At 42.8% G+C, this 21,081-nt stretch overlaps 1 protein-coding gene across 1 annotated transcript in view; it reads left to right on the top strand.

Moving 5' to 3' along the window:
- The window catches only part of LOC147900658 (Rhodanese/Cell cycle control phosphatase superfamily protein), a 101,531-nt gene that overhangs the window by 687 nt on the left and 79,763 nt on the right, over positions 1-21,081 (top strand). The window lies entirely within an intron of this gene.

Raw genomic sequence — 21,081 nt, 5'->3', positions numbered from 1 at the left:
AGAGGGCAGTTGCCCCGCAAGTTATCACCTCCTCCCATAATTGAGTCATTGCCAACTGCGAGATTCCAAGAGCGTATCAGCCTAAGAAAAGAGACCTTTCTTCCCGCTCGGCCAGAGTCCCTCATCTCCTCTCCTTATTTCTAAAACCAGGTCGGGTGAAACGTATGTACTCTATATTTAGTAAGTGACTTACCAGGTTCCGCCATAACCACTACTGCCAATCTCGCTCCTCTGGGGCTACGTACTCAGTGTTTGAGGTCCTTTGCATTTCAATTTAAAGCCCTAAGCATAACCGCCAACCTTGCTCCTTTTCGATATTAGAACTTTATAGTCTCATCTGATGTATTATCTATGCATACATTAGTATGTTGTTAAAGGAAGGTATGGGGATCAACCGTATTCCTAATTGTATATAATCTAAATTTTCTCAATAATATGAACATTGCAGGTTATGGGACTTGTGTGTTGTCTATGCTCTCCCGTATTCTCCCTTGGTATTAGAGTTATGCCTATACGCTCGTCACTACCTTTCTCGGCACGAGCAATTGGAAATATATTAGAGTTATGCCTATACTCTCGTTACTACTACTCTCTAGCTTGTTGAGGGTGTGGGCATGTAGAGCTGGGTGGAGTGAAAGCTTTGTAAGGCTCAAAAGGCCTTACAAAGTTCGTGTGTGAAGAAAGGAGCTCTAGGAAGCTTGCCAGGAGAACTGCTGCAGAGGAATCACACATTTCGAGGAGCCACATTTAGTAGAGGAGGATTCAACATTGGAGCGAACCTTGGCTCCACAGCAAGACTAGTCAGGCCACCATTTAGCACACAAGTAGCTTGACCAAGACGGCTGCAATCAGTTGAAAGACCTCAAAGGCTCAGCAGCCAAGACAGTAGCTTCAAAAGACAGCAAGAGTGACTCACTGGGAAGGAGCTGCAATCACACGGAGGTTCACACAGGAACCCCACTAAGGGCTTAGCAGATGATGGAAGGCACATGGGAATGCCAAGGTGCATCATCATCCACGAGGCTCATGTCATCGGCTATGAGGCATATGTTATCACACTTTGTGTGAATCCACCTCAAAGTTGCGGGCTACCACACCGTCATTTGCATGCCAAGATAGGTCAAGCCTAGGACAAGCTAAGCTTAGCTAACCTAACCCAAGCTAATTGTACCTAACCATACCCATGCACCTATGGTTCAATCAACTCAAACAAGGGTATGCCAGCCAAGGTCAATAAATTGCGGTTTGTAATACTACCAAAAAAGTAATTTTCCAATTGAAAGTTGAGAAAATGACATAAATTGCAATCCAACCAATCAAAAGGAGGTACCTAGGAAGGTGCAGTGGCTATCAATAGCAAGGAGCTTTAGAGGAGTAAATGGGTGTATCTTGGGCAGCATCAGGCAAATGCCATTGTACTCATTCCGTTGACGTAATTGACTTGGAGTGTCTTTGCCAACAACCGCGCGAGACCACAGTATAGGAGGGGGAACCATGAGGGCTAGATAGTATAGTGTATATAAGCGACGAGAATAAAGATGACAAGTAATTAAAAGGGTTAGTGCCTAGGGACAACTAGAGGGATACCTAGAGAATAAGGTCCTTTGGAAGGACATGCTAGAGGTCAACATGGCATACATTTGATTCAAGGGTGGTTTTAGAGAGGGCTAGTTGTGAAAGGTTCTCATAGAATACTAGAGGGATGTAGAACATGAAGGATGTGGCATTCTAGGATGGACTTGCATTGAAGCCGCTATGGCATAGTGTCCCACAAGTTGGGACGTATTTTCATATGAGAAATGTAAAGAGTACACCCCACTCGAGTACCCAAACATGGGACCGATCAAATGCATAGAGTGCATACCGACCCAGCCACTATTAAAGCCTTGGGTGTGGGCCTAGAACATGAAAGAGTCAAAGAGACACAAGACAAGACAACAAACTAAATAGGCCTAATAGGTTATGTGAGAAGGCCAACCAAACTACTAATCCTAGACTAGCCCTTTGAATAGAGCCAAATGCCAGAAACCTTAGGCTGAAAATATAAGTACGATCGGACTAGTATTGACCAACCAAGCTGAATTTATTAGTCAGGCAAATAAAGAGCGGTTAAAATAACCTTAGTCCACAATTATAGCATGTGAGACATGGCATGCTGATGTGGCACCCATGACATTGCATTGGGTGCATGAGGGTCCACGAGGTGGCACAAGACACATGGCAGCCTGTGAGATGGCATAGGACATGTGGCAGGGCCATGCACGACGACCCATGGCACCACTTGTCACTATAGGAACGCAAGTCCCCATGCAGCCCACCATTTTCAAGGGAGCCACCTTCTCCATGCCATTCTGGGCACAAACTCCCACTTTTGAAGTAGGCCGCATCCTGCATCTATAAAAGAAGTCCCATGCCCCTTCATAGGCGCACTCTCTTCCCTCTTGCTGGTGCATACTCTCCTCCTCCTCCTGCAGCAACTCCTCTACAATAGCAGCTCCTTCTACAGCAGCCCCTCCTCCTGCAGCAGCTCTTCTACAGTAGCAGCTCCTCTTGCAGCAGCTCTTCCTTATAGTCTGTGTCCTCAGTTTGGTCTCACGTTTGGAAGGTGTTGATAAGATTTACTTCAACACCTTGGTCTTGTATCTTATTGTAGTAAAGGGCCTGGATAAGGGGGGACCCCATCTTCTTGGAAATTAACCAACTTGTGTGTGGGGTGTGGAATCACAAACTTCTTTACTTAATGTGCTTCACATAGATGCGCAGACTATTAAATAGATAATTATCCAGCCAGATATAGAAACCACCAAAACAATATATTTCCGTCCAAGGTTATGGACACAATACAAAAGAGATAGATCCAAGTCCAACCAGGATGTGATCCTCTAATCTTACCACAAGGTACTTCTACTATCTGCCGGATATCTTTAGATCACTGAGCCCGCGTGCTCCACCTCGAGCGTATGTAGACTCTCCGTCCAAAGACCGCAGCACCTTGCTACCCTAGAAGACAGCCAAGGCTCCAGCTCTAGAACAGCTCAGTCTGCAGCAACTCTTGGATTTCTCTGCCTCCTGGATATAGGCCTGAGGGAGTGTGTACTGCTGCTCCTGCTGCTCCCAAACCTGCTGGCTGCTGGATGTGTAACTGAGGCCTGAAGGCCTCTTTTTATAGGGTCGATCCTGCCCCAAAACTGGCCGACTCCTTGCCCTTGCTGGCCGACTCAGCCTGCCTCCCAACCAACCCCACATCCCCATTCCGCCCCCCAGTCTCAATGAGTCGAGTAACATCTTGACGAGTATAACCCAACAGTTTTAGGTTCATGAAGTTAACCATGCTGATTAAAAAGAATTATGACTTTGGAGGACACCATTGATGTGGCACTAAAAATTGCGAGCTAAAGGACGAGGAGTTTCCAAAAGGAATTCAAGAAGCACCAATAAGCCTCCAATGGACCTCCTCGAAAGCATGTCCATAAGAGAAACCTTCAAATGCCTTGTCTCATACAACAGCAAAGGTATTACTCCAAAGGACGATGCTTCAAATTGGAGAGCATGGTCACAATTTTTTTGAGTATCCCGAAAAGAAAACTGTGAAAGCCAACAAGGAGACTTTGAAGAAGGCACTGGTAGCCCACGACTCTCCCACAAAAAGATCAACCCATACTTTGCTCAAAACTTGGGGTCAGGTAAATGATCTTCCAGCACTTTTCTTGTATGAGGATGGTGAACACATAAATTTTTATCATATGAGTGGTGAAGCACAAGAGGCACTTGGTGCTTCAAGTGTCATGAAGAAAAGGCGTATCCTCTCATTTTGGTAAACTCAAGGTCCACTTTCAAGGGTATCTTGATCACCTATCTTTTATGATTGCCTCCAAACCAAGGCGTCATACTCAGAATAAGCAAGTCAATCCTCTAATTGGTATGCAAAGAACATCCTGACCATTCAATGAAAGGGTTGAGGTGTGAGCATTTTAGTTGGAGTTCAAGGAAATACTATTCCTTTTATAAGCCATTCACAATCTGCAACAATTACTAAAAAAGAAATATGTTCTTTATGTTGCTCAAAGGAAGTTTTGGAAGGGATTTCTACAGATTCACTTAGTCAAGAAAGGTTAAACTTTCTTAAAAGAATTTTAAAGCTCCCTAGTCAAGACTTATCATCAAAGCCTACAATAGACTTTGTTGTTTGTTAGGTTAAGACTGATCCTCAAAGCGTACAATATGTCTCCAAGCAACCTCTCTTGAGAGAGAGACACATGAGATGGTTTATTTTCCTACAGTCTTTTCATTTCCAAATCTTGTACACTCCTGGAAATGAAAATGCAGTGATAGATACACTTTCTCGTTGGCCAAGCATTCACTCTTTCAAGTCTTATGGCTCTTTGGGTCATGAGGTTTTGCTCGATTGGATCTCCCACCACATTGGAAGATACACAATGTCTTCCATGTTAGTGTGATCAAACCCTATGTTGGGGATATTCCTCATGACCCGGTCTATGAAGACCCACCATAAGTGGAGGATAATGAGACTTTTGGTTCCAGAACAAATAGTCTTCCCCCCAATTTCATCATGGCAAGATGAGCAAAAGCTACAAAAATTATCTCTTGAAGAAAAGGATTGCCGTCTACAGATGCTAAATGGATGAAAGAGCGAATGTTTCATGAGTATCTTGACATTCTTGATGCTTATGAGGAAGCACTTCAATAGAGGTCAACAAAACAGAAGACAGAGGGAATGTCACTTCTCTTTACAAAACACATATCCAATTGCTTGGTAATTCATTTATTGCATATATTTATTTTTTGAAGTTTCAAGTTCTTTAAATTAGGATGTGTGCCAAAAGAATGCATACGGTTTTCTGCTATTCAACTAGATACTAGTTGGCTAGGGTCTAGCATTTGATGATGGACCCTCATTGAAGGGGTTATGGCATTAGTGTCCCGCAAGTTGAGACTTATGTCTGTAGGGAAACAAAAAGACCACACCCACTTGACAACTAAACATGGGACCAATTAGATGCATAGAATGCAAACTGATCCAACCACTATTAAAGAGAATGCTTGCTGTAGCCTTGTTTGAACATGAAAGAGTCAAAGAGATAGAAGAGAAGATGACAAACTAAATAGGCCTAATAGGTTATGTGAGAAGGTCAACCAAACTTAAACTAATCCTAGACTAGCCCTTTGAATAGAGCTAACTGCCAAAAACATAAGGATGACAACAGAAGTAAAATCGGACTAGTCTTGACCACCTAAACTGAATTTATTAGTCAAGCAAATAAAGCGTGGTTAAAATACTGCTGTATAGCATGTGCCATGTGGCAGCCATGACAAGTGGCATTGGACCATGAGGTGGCACAAGACACATGGCAGCTTGTGAGATGTCATAGGTCATGTGGCAAGGCTTTAAAGGATTTGATCTCTCATGAATTTGAGTTTTGGCAACGATTGATCTCTTGTGAGACCTATCCAATCGTTCTTCATAAACTTAGTTAGGTTAGGAGATTCATAGATGACTTATTTGTCCTAGGTATTCAAGACTTTTAAGATTTTAAGTAGAAAGATCCAAATTCATTTGGCTAGAGATTTATCCACGAGAGTTTTGTAAACTTGATTATATAGCCAGTGGAAGCTATTGTAGTTTCTTGGATTTTAGCATTACTCAATCTTCTTTAGGTTTAGAAGTTGATATCGTTGATAAACGACAACCACCTGAGTATGCTGTGCTGAATATCATAAGATGCCTCACATCGACTGAAAGATCTCTGATATGGCTAAATATGGAACGATTGCTTTCCAATTGTATAGATTCTCTCATCTTTGCACAAGTTAAAGTGCCTTCATTCCTCAATTTATTAATCTATTCTATTACTTCTCAGAAAGGGTTATAATACAAGAAAAGTAATGAAGAAACTTTGCTTTGTCCTACGTTCTAGTCGGTATATCTTTGGAATTTCGTCTCTGGATCTATTTAGGATTCCTGAACGTAGCAATGGGAATCTGCGTTGCACGTCAATCCCAAATTTGCTTCCCAACTGCCATGTCCGCTTCATAGTCATGGCCACTTGGCTGTGTCGGCACTCCCACTTTTTGCACATGTTGGCATTCATGAAATTGTGAGTACTACCAGAGTGAATTAGGATGTGGACTATTCTAACCCTAATTTACAAACAAGGTCATTGGGTTGAACATCTGTGTAATGAAGTTACAATCTGTACGATACAGACTTTGATGTAGGATAAAGTGCGTATGGAAGAAATAGTATTACCTTTGATCGAGGACTAAGGTGTGTACGGTATTACCTTTGACCTCAGTCAGAGTTGTACTCTTTGATTTAGTCTTTCATTCCAGATAATGCATCCGCATATTCCTTTTTGCTCATGAACCTTCTTCACAAAGTGAAGGTTTTTCTCTGTGTTTTTAATGCGCTTTGTAGTCGGTTCACTTGGAGTGTGTGATGAACTTGATGCTTGAGCCCTAGTGGGATGGAATCTTCTCTTCTGTCTCGTCCCTGTAGTTGGCTGAGGTTTTTGTGAAGAACATCCTTTGGCTAGAGCATTAATATGAATCTTTGCATATCAAATTGCATCCTTGCTACTATTGTTCTGTACCTGAAGTTTATGTTGTTTTGCCAAGCCGTTAATGAAAAATCCACATGAAATTGTTGGATCCATATCTGGCCTTTATATTGCAAATCTCAAAACTGTTTGTAGGTACACATCAAACAATTGGCTCATCATACTTAAAGTAGTAAACTTGGAGATGAGGTCAAACTCATCCTCCGGCTCAAGGAATTCTTCCTTTAATACCTTTTCAAACTCAGGCCAAGTCTTAAGTTTCTCTTTCTACTTGTGCCACCAAGTGGGAGCCTTTCAACATTCCTTGTGCCATATGGACTTTGAATGCATCAATAAAAGGATGGACGAAGAAGTGTACCTGCCACAGGTTCAATCATGTGTCTTGTCTATGCTCTCAAGTGTACAATCTTCACCTAGAAAGCCTCAGGTGTGAAGGATGGTCCTATTGGTACACTCCCACCGGCTCTGGCTGCCAACATCGTAATTGTGGCTTGCAATACCACAATTTTTTGCGTTTGTGCTTGAGGTGTGTCTCATGGGAACATGAACATATTCTTCAACTCCAGCTGCGTTTCAAAGTACGCCTTCAGGTCCGCCTGTTGCTCCTTGGTGACAAGATCATCCTCACCAAAGCCCATGTTATCCCCTCTTCGTTGCGAGGCTCCTCATGTGGAGGCATGCTTGCTGTAGCTGCTGCAGCTTCCTCACTAAGCATGTTACTCCCTTCAGCCATTAGATATACAAGTTTGAAGAGAAGTGCTGAGGCAGGGCTGAGGGAAGAGAGAAAAGCAATAGGGCTGCAACTAGGAGAGTGGAAAGGAGGATGCAGAGGCTGGAATCGCGTAGGGACAGGGTATCAAGAGAAGAAAGTGAGGCAAAAGTTAAAACAGGAGTAGGAGCTTATTTGATCTGATGTTAGGAGGTTGGGCATTTCAGGGCTGCTAAATAGAAGGGAGAAGAGCCCAAAAGAGCTCGCTGCTTTGTTCTAGAAAAGCCAACTTTGAGAAAGCAATCCCAAAGCAAGAAAAAGCAAACTCCTTTGGAAATCCTTTCCTCAAAAGCGAGTTTAAAAAATAAAAAATAAAAGCGAGTTTGTTTACTCTTATAAAAGCATCTGGCTTGGCATGGGGCTTACCCAAAGCAAATCAGCGAGGAAAAACAGCAGCGCACCAGTGCCTGTTTACCAGCATCATTCCTCCTAGAATAGGTCAAACAAAATCCTACAGGTGGACTGCAGTCACATGGGGAACAGCTCCCTCCCTTCGCAGGAAGCATGCTCAAGTAAGAAGCCCGTCATAAAGCATTTAAGGTTTGGCACATGGGTGCATGTTCACAAGGACAGTGGCAATAAGTTGGATCCACGAAGTAGGAAATGCATATTGTCAGATATACTTAGGAGGCCAAAGCTTATCGGTTGTATGACAAAGAGTCAAAGAAGGTGTTGGTTAGTAGCGCTCTGGTCTTTTAGGAGATTGAGCACTATCTGTATAGTGAAACAACCTCAGCTGCAGCATTACCCCCTCCAGTGCTAAGCTCACATTCAAAGCAAAAACGAGTCACCAGTAGGTTCAAAAATGAGGACCTAGAGTCAGAGTATAAGATTAAGAACTTGAGCTCCTGAAGAAGACGACTTAGAAAGGTACCATGCTGGTATCTAAAGACCGAGGCCAACTTAGGGATTCCTGAGAGTAGTTCGGGGGTGGAGAGGAAGTCTTGATGCATTCATTAGACTACCACCGTGAAACATGGAATGATGGGTCAGATTCGAGTAATCTAGGAGTCGAGAATCTTTGATGTAGCGAAGGATATCCTAAAGAGTGGCGAGCATTGGAGTCAAAAATGGAAATTTGAGAAGAACCATACACGGGATTTGGTGCCTAGAAGAAGGGGATTGGGACCAAGTGGATCTACAAAGCCAAGTAGGGACTCTCAACAAGTATAAAGCCAGGTTGGTGGCCAAAGGCTATGCACAAGCAGAGGGTCTTGATCATGATTGTAATGAACTAGAATCTCAATTTATCCTCAAATTCCTGAGCTCTACCCGATTTGTGTAGGCACTAGAACTTTATAGCTGTTTATCAGGCCCCCCTCCAGCCTTAATGCTGTAGTAGGCGCCCCTGTGACCTCTATGTTGGGTATTTCTTTCCCTATCTTACTTATTGCCTACTCTAGGCTGACTAACTGTGTCCATAGGACATATCCTAGGTGCTCTCCTAGTTAGGTACTACCAATTGAGTGGAAGGGGTGGAAGAAGGGATGTGACCACAGGAGTGGTCCCATTAAATGTGCCCTTTCAATTCTCCCTAAGACACCTTAGACCTTAGATACTAGAATTTCTAAGGGTCCTTGACCCCTCTCCCTACATTTTAGTTATTCTAGTCCTTTTTTATCCCTAGGCAATGACCTATTACTTAACATAACCTTTTTCTCCCTATCTTACTCAATATGACTCCGATTATAGAGCTGTTTGAACCAACCTTCTTCCATTGATTCCATTGGTTAGCATACTAATTTGGGTAATAATAGCTACTCATGTCATGACACTCCCTCTTGCTTAAATTTTAGCTGTCCTTAGCTAATAACTAAACAGGGTTTAATTCTTATAGTGTTTGTGGACTACATGTTAATACAATCAATGGAAGTTTGCTAGAGTTCTAGGATAACGCTTCACGATTTTAGAGCCGTTTGAACCAACCTTCTTCTATTGATTTCATTGATTAGCATACTATTTTGGGTTATAATTGGTACTCATGTCATGACATTCCCTCTTGCTTAAATTTTAGGTATCCTTAGCTAATAACTAAACATGGTTGAATTCTTATGGTGTTTGTGGCCTACATGTTGATACAATCAATGGAAGTTTCCTAGAGCTCTAGGATAACGCTTCTCTCTTTTCTTTGCTATCGTACCACTCACCCTCAAGCTTCTAATGCAAACCTAATCCCTAAGGCTCATTTTGTCTTATTGATTTCTATAATAATCAGAAGGAAGGTTAAGAATACTTAGCTTGGTTGTCTCTGTTTTTTTTTTTGTGCAACTTCTCCTGCAAAATAAACACATGGTCTAGTCACAAGTGGGATATGAGCTAAACCCCTTGGGTACCCCCTTGTGTGGTTTGTATGGTTCATGGCAAAAATGGGTCATTGGCTCCTTAAGGCATTGTTTGACACGTGTCTTTGTGGCGTTCCAATCTCGTAAGCAATGTGGGTTGGATGCCTTGCATATAATGTTCAATCCTCTCTCTCTCTCTCTCATCCCACCCTGGACCTTTTGGGAGAGAGAGGGAGGTGCGATTGGGAGAGAGAGAAAAAGACGACGGACTGTCCACGGTTGACATACCCAGGTGCGTAAGGGAAAAGAAGAAGATACGCTGAAGGAAAACCACGATGGACTGAAGGCGGCCTGTCAACGGAATCGATTTTGGAGGAGCTGCCGGTTGGTTACTTGGGCTATTGGGAAGAGCGGCCTACGTACGTGATATATGAAATGATGGGTCTTCTGTGAAAGGAGAGCTGATAGCATACGAAGAGTCTTGGAAAGGGACGACGGGTACTGAGTACGTCGCTGAGCATAGAGAGCGTGTTGAGCTTATGTGCAAGCAACAGGAAAGGGACGTCGCAATAAGTCAAGGAATTTGTCAAATTGTTGCCTGGGAACAAGAGGATCAATAATCGTCAAAGCTGTGGGGTAACTTTTCCACTGGTAAGGTGTTTCCAAGTAAGGGCTCATGTGCTGCACATACTCCTTCCAGTCCCTCAGGGGTAGTGGTTCTGATTTTGAGGGAGCTGACTTTGCAAGGTATAATTCGATGAGATCCTTGATTCGACTCGTTCGAATTCATTGAAGTGCTCGTTCTGCGATTTTCTCCTTCAGCTTTCTTGCGGGATCTTCTGCTGTTATTCAACTGCGGAGGTTCAACTTTTGGGAGCTCGACTGCCATTAGGGCATGCAGAATGGCTAGGTCATTATCAAAGATTTGATCTTCAATTTCAGCATTCGCAATATTTGTTTCAATGTCCCAAGGAAAATCTGAGTCATCATTGGTATGGGTACCTTCTTCAGGTTCATTATTCCACTCGAGGTCAGCCATAAAGAATGGCATCTCTAGATCGATTGGTTCTTCATGTTGGAGTGGAGGATCTACCTGTAGCGCATTAGCATCTATCTGTGAGAAGATGTTGGCTCTTTCCTACTGCTTTCGTAGGAAGAGACAGGCTTGTCCATTAGCTCAACACGGGTCACAACCAGTTACAAGCACTACCTACGGCCAAGGACTATAGAATGCAATGCCTTCATCGACTCAAGGGGAACTCAGTAGCACAATGCACCACACTACTACTACCAACGAGCTACAACACCCCAATGCCTCAGCTCCAAGTAGTCACTCCACCACAGACATCTCCAACGACAAGGTGTAATGCCAGACCCAGCCAATAAGCAACCGACTCAACAGAGAGACTTGACTCAGCCAGGGTGGCTCCAATGACCACTCCAAGCACCTCATGAAACTCCAACGGCCCTCTAAAAAAAACAAAAAAATATCACGCCAAGCATGCCCACACAGTCACAAGCAAGCAAGGTGCCTGTTAGTAGCAGCCCCGAATGTCTCCCGTGGCTTAACGAACCTGGTTCCCCACGTTGGGATGGGGCGGGCTTGGGACCCCCACACCTAGTGCGCATCCCTTGGCGACACGTGGTGACGTCTGTGGTTTCCAACATGGTATCAAGGCCAGGTTGTTTCGACGGATTGCTTGGTAGTGGTTGTCGCGTGGTGACACATGGCAATTGTCTTTGGTTTCTACTTGGTCTAGTGTCTGCTCTGACGCGAGAAGTGGCAACCGGTGTAGACTATTCGGCGGCGGACTGTGTGCTTTGTAGAGTTGTCACGATCTACATGATGGGCATTAAAGTGTGACTTCGCCATGAGGAGCCGCGAATCGTGGCGGGTTTAAGTGCGGCTTCTATCGATGGCTCTGATCTGGATTGGTACTTGGCTGTTCGTGTTTGGGTTGTCATGGACTTTGAGTCATGGGTAGCTTTGGTTTGTTGACTCGTGCGATTGTTCTCACCACCCTTGGTTGATGGACTGGCCTTTGGTTTGGTCACCTCACCTTTCAAGGTGCTTAGCCCACGGGGGTTGTTTGCTATGGGCTAACCTCCTTGGGTACCCCCTTGTGTGGTTTGTATGGTTTATGACAAAAATGGGTAATTGGCTCCTTAAAAGGTGTTGTTTGACACGTCGCTTTGTGGAATTCCAATCCCATAAGCAATGTGGGGGGATTGGATGCCTTGCATATTATGGTGGATTCAACCCTCTCTCTCTCATCCCACCCAGGACATTTTCAGAGAGAGAGAGAGAGAGATTACGTGGCTATGGGGCGGGCTTGGGACGCCCGACTCGGCACATCTCTTGGCGACACATGGTGGCGTCTACGATTTCCAACGTTCTATGTCAGCATGCCTTTTTGTATCTTAGAGCATGCTAGCACCTGGCGCATCCTTCTCGACACGTGGCGGCCTCTGCAGTTTCCAACATTCTATGCTAGCATGCCTTTTTCTATCTTAGAGCAATGCATTAAGTAATACATTGCCTTCAGTTTGAGTTTACCAAGTTGAAACAGATTAATTGTTGGGAGGTACATCCAATTCTCAATCCCTTACAATGTATTTTCCCATTGTTCTCTCAAAGATACAATTGGCAACTTCCTTCAAGTATCCAAAGAGATTGGTCAATATAACATTGTTTATTGGTACCATGGTCTCCAAAGTGGGTACCATCAGAAACCCTCAATTACTCTTGGGTACTATCAAGCCCTCAATGCTTGTTGGTGCATTCCTAGGTACCCTCTTTCTTAATTTAAGCGAAGCATCACTATTAATAGTATTTTTCTCTTGCTAGCTTCCCCCCTCCCCCCCCCCCCCCCCCCCCGCAAAATCTCTTGCTCTATGAAAGTTTACCTCCAAAGATAACATTTAAGCAGAACACGTGTTTTAATTTTCTGTGAGCGTTTTCCTACACCCTCTTTATATAGATGTTGCAAAAGCTAATTGTCTTTCACCTATTAATACTCCAATATAGGTTGTCCAAAAGATTGGAGATATTCATGCACAACAACCAATGATTCCATTTCATGAGTGCTATACTTTCGATTCAGCACTTTGAAGCTTTTGGCTCTGAAAGGGTATAGTAGGCCTACAGTAGCTATGCATCCCTAAGAAAGATCTCATCTCATGAATGTACTTGGGAGTATACTATCAATTCAGCACTTTGAAGCTTTTGGCTCTCAAAGACTATGTAGGCCTATAGTAGCTACGCATCCCTAAGAAAGATCTCATCTCATGAATGTACTTGGGAGTAGGCGACTCTAACTATTTTAATCTTGGAACCCACCATAGGCCACTTTGACTATTTGTCTTGGAAATCCACCATGATCCCTTAGGTAGAGATATTTCTCTTGATAGATTATTCGATAAGAGTACTCAAATGGTTATTCCCATCCATCCCTTCCCCCTTGGATGCCATTTATTGTAGAAATACACATGAGAGACTTCCTTCACTTCAGAGTACACGAGATTCTTATTTCTTTTCCTGAGAAAAGAAAGTTCTATCAATGCTTGAAAAACACCATATAGATCAGCTTCCAAGAGGAGCTAAAGACGGTAAGTAGAAAAGAAAGATTGGATGTTAGAAAAGCCATCCTATTTCCAGAGAGCCTAGCTCACTGCCTAGGGAATCTCCGGAACAAGGTCTGACAACTAGGGTGGTGGTCTATATATCCAACAGGCCAAGCCTTGCAGAAACGTTCTCGCCTTTCGGCGGTCACTCTTGAACTTGAAGTATCGCGCTCCTAGGTGGCGCACAAAGTAAAGATGATGTCCTGCTGGCAACTAGGGTAGCCATCGGAGGGACCTCTTGGCCCCCCATCACACCTGGCTGCATCGAGCCACCTAGATGTTCCAAGTAGTGATGCTGGACTGTCATCCAGGAGACCTGCTGGCCATGAACCCTATAAGTTGGTGAAACTAGATCAATCAAGAAGGCAAATCTGTCCGTACAGAGCCGTACAAGCGCCGCTCCATTCCGTACCTTTACAACCATCTGTTAGTCCGTATGGGCTGACAGTTCCGACTGTACGAGTATCTGCAGCTCCTGTCCATACGACTTCAGATGTGTTGCATCAAGCCATTGTTTGGTTCAGATTCAATCAAATTTGGGGATAGATTTGTGCACATTTGCAGGTGTTGAGCACATTTGGGGCTTTGGCAGACAGATTGCAAATTCGGGGCTTTCAATCAATTTTCCCTCTTTCGGTTGCAATTTCACCCCAAAATTTGGGGCCTTTGGTCTTGAACTGCAATTTTAGGCATTTTTGGGGCTTTCAGTCAATTTGCCCTCTTTTGGATGCAATTTCCGTGAAGAAATTGGGGCTTTTGGCATTCGGATGCAATTTGGCAGTTGAAAAGCCATTTGGGAGAGTTGCAAGCAGTTTTGGACTCAGTGTGAGTCAATTTGCAGTCTTTTGTCAGTTTTTGCAGATTTTCTTTGCAGATTTTTTGGGCATCTGAAGAGCATTGTCGTGCATTTCAAGCCTTTGATAGGTAGGCTGTGATAGTATTTGTCATTGTGGGCAGATTTTCTTTGGCAGACTTTGGTTGTGCATTTTAGATCCGAGAAAGGGATTTTACTTGTTTAGTTTGCTGTGTTTTTTACTTTATCTGGCAAAAATGGCTCAGAACAACCCCAATGAGGTGTTTGGAGTCCTCACACAGGAGGATAAGTTGGATGGCACCAACTCCTCCTTGTGGAGCTTTATGGTTTGCAACATCTTGGTTGGCAGACATCTTTGGGATTATGTCAATGGAGATGAAGCAAGTTCAGATTCTGTGGCTACACCTGTCACTCCTACAGCTGGAGGCAGGGGTAGAGGTCAAAATGTAGTACAAGTAATTGGAGTAGCTGCTACTTCAGTGGCTCCCACCGCAAAGCAGAAAAGATGGGATTCTAGGGATGCACAAGCTCTATCAGTGATTTCTCTTTTTGTCAAGAGGTTCATTATTCCTCACATTCGGTCATGCAAGACCTCAAAGGCAGCTTGGGAGATATTAGAGAGTATGTTTCCTGAAGAGAGCACTATCTCATACGCATATGGATGAGGGAGATTCCATGAATACTGACCTCACAAAGCTTTAGGATTTGAGGGAGCAGCTGCTGAATATTGATGAAGTTATTCCGGATCAGAGATGATTACCACTACTCTGAATTCTCTTCCTGAGTCCTATCTTGGTTTCCACATCTCGCTGAATTTGTCATCGAGGGGGATTAGCAATCCTCTCTCTTTTTACGAGTTGGTAGGACTTCTGTTGCAAGAAGAGTAGACACGAAGAAATATGGCAACACGGGCTGGCGAGCATGCCATGCTTTCTAAGTTTAAGCCTAAGGAAAAAGGGCAGCACCAATCAGCTCGCACTTCAGCATAAAGCTGATTCAGGACAGCCCTCTTATAAGGCAAAGGGTGATGCAGATAAGCCTAAAAAGAAGGGCATTTGTCACTACTGCAAGAAGCCAGGTCATTATATTGGTGAATGCAAGAAGCGCATAGCTAAAGAAAAGAAAAGGGATTCAGGTATGGCTCTGTCAGATGCATCAGCTCCTCATGCACATGATGGGGGAGATGTTACAGGCAACTTTGTGGAAGAGCACTATGACTTTTTGTCTTGCATTTTTATTTTCTTCAGTGGGTAGTTCAGATACTATAGCCACTATTGAGGATGATCCTTATGCTTTCTTGACTTGCAGTTATGATCCTTCAAAGGATGCATGCTCTCTCAGTGTCACTGAGACACTGAATACTTGGTATTTTGATAGTGGTGCTTCCAAGCACATCACTTCTAAGAAGACCCTTTTTGCATCTCTGCATCCTCCACTTGCTAAAAAGAAGGTGACTTGTGCAAATAATTCTTCTTATTTAGTGTGTGGAGTGGGGGACATCATCCTTACATCCATTGATGGCACAGATTTCAAAATTCTAGACATTCTCTATGTGCCAGGTATAAAGAAGAATTTGCTTTCAATGTCCTCTCTCAATAGAGGAGGATTTTAGGTTATATTCGATGATGTCTGCGGTCCCATGAGGACACCTGCTTTTGGTGGTTATCTCTATTATGTTACATTCATAGATGACTTCACCAATGACACTTGGGTCTATGGTCTTAAGGCAAAATCAGAAGTGTTTATGCATTTCAAACACTTTGTGGCTATGGTTGAGAATGGGACAGGACTCAAGGTGCAGACACTTCGCACAGATAGAGGAGGGGAGTATACGTCTCATGAGTTTGAGGCATTTTCGAAGGAGACAGGCATCACACATCAGCTTACAGTCATCTCAGCAAAATGGCAAAGCAGATGGATAGATGCATGCTTACTAGTAAAAAGTTGCCTCACAAGTTTTGGCTTGAAGGCCTCATGTGTGCAAACTATGTTTTGAATCGGGCTCTCACAAAGGCTTTGAAGACAATCACTCCCTATAGGCATGGCATGGGAGAAAGCCTTCAGTGGATCACTTCAGGGTTTTTGGTTGTGTTGCATATGCCCACGTGCCTGTGGAGTTTCGACATAAGTTGTCAGATAAGGCACTTAAATGCATTTTGTTGGGTACAGTGCACAAAGCAAAGGCTATCGTCTCTACAATCTTACTTCTCGCAAGATTTTTGTGAGTAGAGATGTTATATTTTGAGAAAATTCAGCACATACACATGCTGAACAATTCCCGCTTCTTCAGATGATGTTTTTGAGGGGATGCCTCCTATAACATTTGGTTCCCCACCTGAGGCTCTTGCTGAAAATCAGAATTTACAGCAACCTCCTCATCCCATGCCCCGATTCAGCCACAGGCTGATTTTGTACCTCCACAAGGTGTGGATGAAGTTGTCAGGCAAGCGATTCAAGAGATACACGCAGCCAAAACAGTCCTGAATTGATTGCTACAGACTCTTAGGGAGAGTAGGCTTGAGGCCCCATTGCCGGGCAGGACTCGTAGTGCAGTAAGGTACGCAGGGGGGACTCTTTCAGTTGAGATAACTTATGTAAGTACTCTTCTTGATGAAGAAGAACTTGACTCTTTTGAAGAAGCAAATGATGATGTGCATTGGATGCATGCCATGCACAATGAATTGCAGTCCATTGAGAAAAATTAGACTTGGGATGTTGTGGATTTGCCACCAAATTAGCATGCCATTGGTACCAAGTGGGTTTTTAAAGTGAAAAGGAAGCCAGATGGGTCCATTGATGGGGGGACGAGCATTTTTCCGAGTGAAATCTTCTGAGCGTCCGAGCGAAGGAAAAAAATACCTTCTAACTATACAAAAATTTGGCAAAAATGGAACGGAAGAAAACATAGTTTCACTTAGAAATATGCAAAGTATTATAGCAATGCCTATTGTATACAAAAATCTTTACATGAATCTTTGGGAATGGTGAGAACATAATGGGATGGCTTTTGAAGAAACCCACATGTAGAGTAGACTTCTCTATGAAAATGCCCTTATGATCCTTCTTACAACTTTAACTTAATAGGGGGTGACATTGAAAAGCTCTCTCAACCTATTTTCATGAAAGGGTTTCTCCAAAGAAAACTCATTGAAGCAAGCCATCAAGGTAGTTTCGCCAGCGAAACCCCTTTGAAGTAGGTCTTCCAAGGTAGTTTCGCCAGCGAAACTACCTTAGACAACACTTTTAAAAGTGACATAACTTTCACATCCAATATCCAAATATAGTCATTCAACCACTTAAATTGATTGGAAAACCCCATTTGAGCACATCTAAGGGGTTATATTTTGGAAAATCTTGCATATATAGTATTAAATATTAAGTGTATTTTATGAGAGTGATATATAAGCCCAATTTAATACTTATTTATAGTAATTTAAACTTCTTTAGAAACATGTCCATAAATATCTTGTTATTTATGCTAAAAAAACACTGGAAAGATATTGCCATATGATATAAATGTGTTTAATAAGTAATTACATATGTATAATATATGTACATTGAGAGTGATTATGAGGGATGTTTCTTAAATGAATTATTTTTCAACACTTTTTTAAGGTAATAACAAGGGTACAAAGGCATGTCTATGAATAAGAAAATTTATGTTATGTAAAAATGAATGAGTGACTAGTCTGTATATTTTTATGATAAAGGAATCTAGTTTTAGTTCTAGTGAGAAAATAAACGTGTAAAAACCATGTTTCCTAAAGAAATACAATTTTCAAATCTCTTGAAAAGCATGCTCGGATAAACCTGCTCATAGGTTTTTGCTCGTAAAATTGACACATTCCATTGACAGGTACAAGGCAAGGCTGGTTGCCAAGACTATGCACAAAAGAAGGACATAGATTATGAGGAGACTTTTGCTCCTACATCTTGGATGACCACCATAAGGCCAGTTATTGCCATGGCTGCAAATTTTGTTTGGAATGTCCATCAATTGGACATAAAAACAGCTTTCCTTAATGGGGACTTGCAAGAAGAGGTTTATGTTAAATAACCTCTTGGATTTGAACTTTCTGGCAATGCACTTCAAGTTTGCAAGCTTAACAAAGCTTTATATGGGCTGAAACAACCCCCACATGCATGGTATGCCAAGATTGATGCGCATTCCTGGCAAGTAAGGGGTTACATAATAGTCCCATGGAAAGCACCCTCTACATCAAGAAGGATGGGGGGGATATTTTGGTCATCATTCTTTATGTAGATGACATGTTGCTCACAGGGTCAAATGAGGAAACAATTGCAGATTTCAAAGCTGAGTTGAAAGCTGACAAATTTGGGCATGTTAAATTTTTATTGGGGGATCGTGTTTATACAAGACAAGTGTGGCATCGTTATGTCTCAATCCAAGTATGTGCAGAAGCTCTTGGATAGGTTCAACATGCATGATTGTAAGCCTATAGCCACTTCCATGGAGCCGGGGCTGAAGCTTACTATGTATGATGCAGGTGAATTAGTAGATGTCACACTTTACAGCCTGTTGGATGCCTTATCTATTTGTGCAATACGGCCCGATATTCAGTATGCAGTATCTCAGGTGAGCAGATATATGCACAGCCCAAAGACAACACATTGGTAGGCTGTAAAACACATCTTTCGTTATTTGCAAGGCACAAGGTCTTATGGCTTGATGTTTCCCAGGGGTGGTGACTTGCAGATACATGCTTACAGTGATTTAGATTGGGTTGGAGACTATGATACCAAGCAGTCCACTAGTGGTAATTGTTTCTTTTTGGGCAAAGCTTGCATTTCTTGGCCGAGCAAGAAGCAATCTACAGTGGCTACTTCCTCATGTGAAGCTGAGTACAGGGCAGCTTTCATAGCGACAGTTGAATGTGTTTGGCTGCGACGCTTGTTCGCTGAACTTCGTCTTTTATTGGAGGGTCCTTCTCCAATCCTCACTGATAGTCAGAGTGCTATAGCAGTGGCAAAGAATCCCGTGTTTCATGCTCATACAAAGCACATTGAGGTTCATTATCATTATGTCAGAGAGAAGTTGCATGCAGCAGGGGAGATCAGTATTATCTATGTGTCAACACATGACAATGTTGCAGGCATCTTCACCAAAGCACTTCCACGTGAGAAGTTTGAGGCATTTCGCAATGCCCTAAACTTATCTCCTTTTGGTGATTGATCACTATCTTCTACACCACATTGGCACTGCAGGGGTGTGTTAGAATTATTATCATATTCTAGGCAGTGGCCAATGTATTGTAATAAGTAGGTTAGGGGCACTTTTCCCTCTGAGAGTTTTTTCTCGCTAACCACAGTCTAATCCCTAACTACGGTTAGTGGATAAGATAGGGTTTTGTCACTTAGACAAAACCCCTCACTTCTCTTTTGTACTTACCTCATTTCAGTCCACTATTCGGTACACTTACGTTTAGCTCACTCTCTCTCTCTCACTCTTGCTCTCCTTTTGTTCACACTTCTTGCCTCTAAAAATGTTTGCTAAGAAGGATATTCAATCTTTTATGTCTACTCTTATGGAAACCTTCTGGCGCTCAAGGCATGGCCGTAAGAGCCTCATATTACTTTCTATGGAGTGTCTCTGCTCTCCAAAAATGCATGATGGTCTAAATATTTTAAATATTCACATTCACATTGTGGCACCTAAGGGGAAGATGATGCTGGAATCTCTACAGTGTAACTAGGCTTGGTCTGCTATGATGCATCATTTGATTTCACAGTTGACTACTACTTTTGGGCACTCGCATCCAAATCAATGGGATTTTATTTTGGGATACATTTATGGCAAAGTTAAGGGTTGTCCATTTGCCTTTACGATGCTTTTAGATTGGAAAGAAATTCTTTCTCATCTCAAATGGCAAGGCGGCACCTCCTTGGAGGGCAATCCTTCTTTGCATACGAAAAGTTCGCATTGGTCAAAGTTGTTTGATCCTCCCCTTGCTTTGCAAGAACTAGACACTCTTACTTCAGGTCCTACGAAGGGATATAGTTGGTGGGTGATGTGTTACATCCGGATGGTGCATTGATCTCTTTTCCATTGGTTGTCAGACAGTATTGTTTGGGGATGCATTATAGATAGTTTTGGCATTCTCTTTCTTAGATGCTTCAATCTTTCCTGCCAGTGCCGCCTTTAGATCTTTGATGTCTCCACCTTCGACATCAGATCGGGAAAATCGGATTTGGGCTATGAATCATCGTGCCAAGTGGTAGAGTGTGTCAACATGTGCCTTCCATGGAGACTATGATCTTTGATGGGGAATGGTGATCTCTTCTCCAAAATTTTCATCCAAAATTTGTTGGAGTTACTGGTGTAAATGATGCCTTAGAGTTTTAGGTTTTCTTGTGTTGCACCAATCGTGGTACTCTTTTTCAATTCAGTCTATTTCTTTCTAGATTCCTTTTATGGTCATCACAGAATGATGGTTCTAGATTCCTTTTATCCTCATCACAGAATGATGGTGTTGCCTATGCGCTTTGCACTCTTCATCATACTAAAACCATTCTTAGGAACATATCCCCTTCCCCTTTGACTTGACCATTAAGGTGCTTGTGGTAGGCGTACCTTATGGATATCTGGATATAATTTTCTCATTTAATTTTTATTTGTGCACTTATTTACTAATCGCACATGTGAGTTCTTTTTAGAGGGGTCATCTATAGATTCAATGATATTTGTTTATACACCACGAGTTTATATGTCCATGGTTTATACATGAAGTGTCTACAATAGCTTATTACGGTGGTGGCACATTTTGCGAGCGTAGCCACATTTGACACTCCATATAGGGTTTTTTACCAATCCCCCCCTGGGTTTTTTACCAATCCCCCCCTAGGTGACAGGATGTTGAGAGCTAGTGCATGGCATGGACTCCACTACACATGGAGTCATGTTACAACCCATAGCGTTGTTCCAGCCAACAGGGCTTGGTACCTTCACCTGCCACCAGTCAGCATACCTCATGGGATTGGGATGATCCGCACATT

The sequence above is a fragment of the Dipteris shenzhenensis genome, chromosome 6 (assembly GCF_047967505.1).
Source record: "Dipteris shenzhenensis isolate YYH24624 ecotype China chromosome 6, Dip_SZ_1.0, whole genome shotgun sequence".
Classification (NCBI taxonomy): Eukaryota; Viridiplantae; Streptophyta; class Polypodiopsida; order Gleicheniales; family Dipteridaceae; genus Dipteris; species Dipteris shenzhenensis.
The sequence above is the reverse complement of the archived record's forward strand: the minus strand, read 5'-3'. Positions and strand labels throughout refer to the sequence as shown.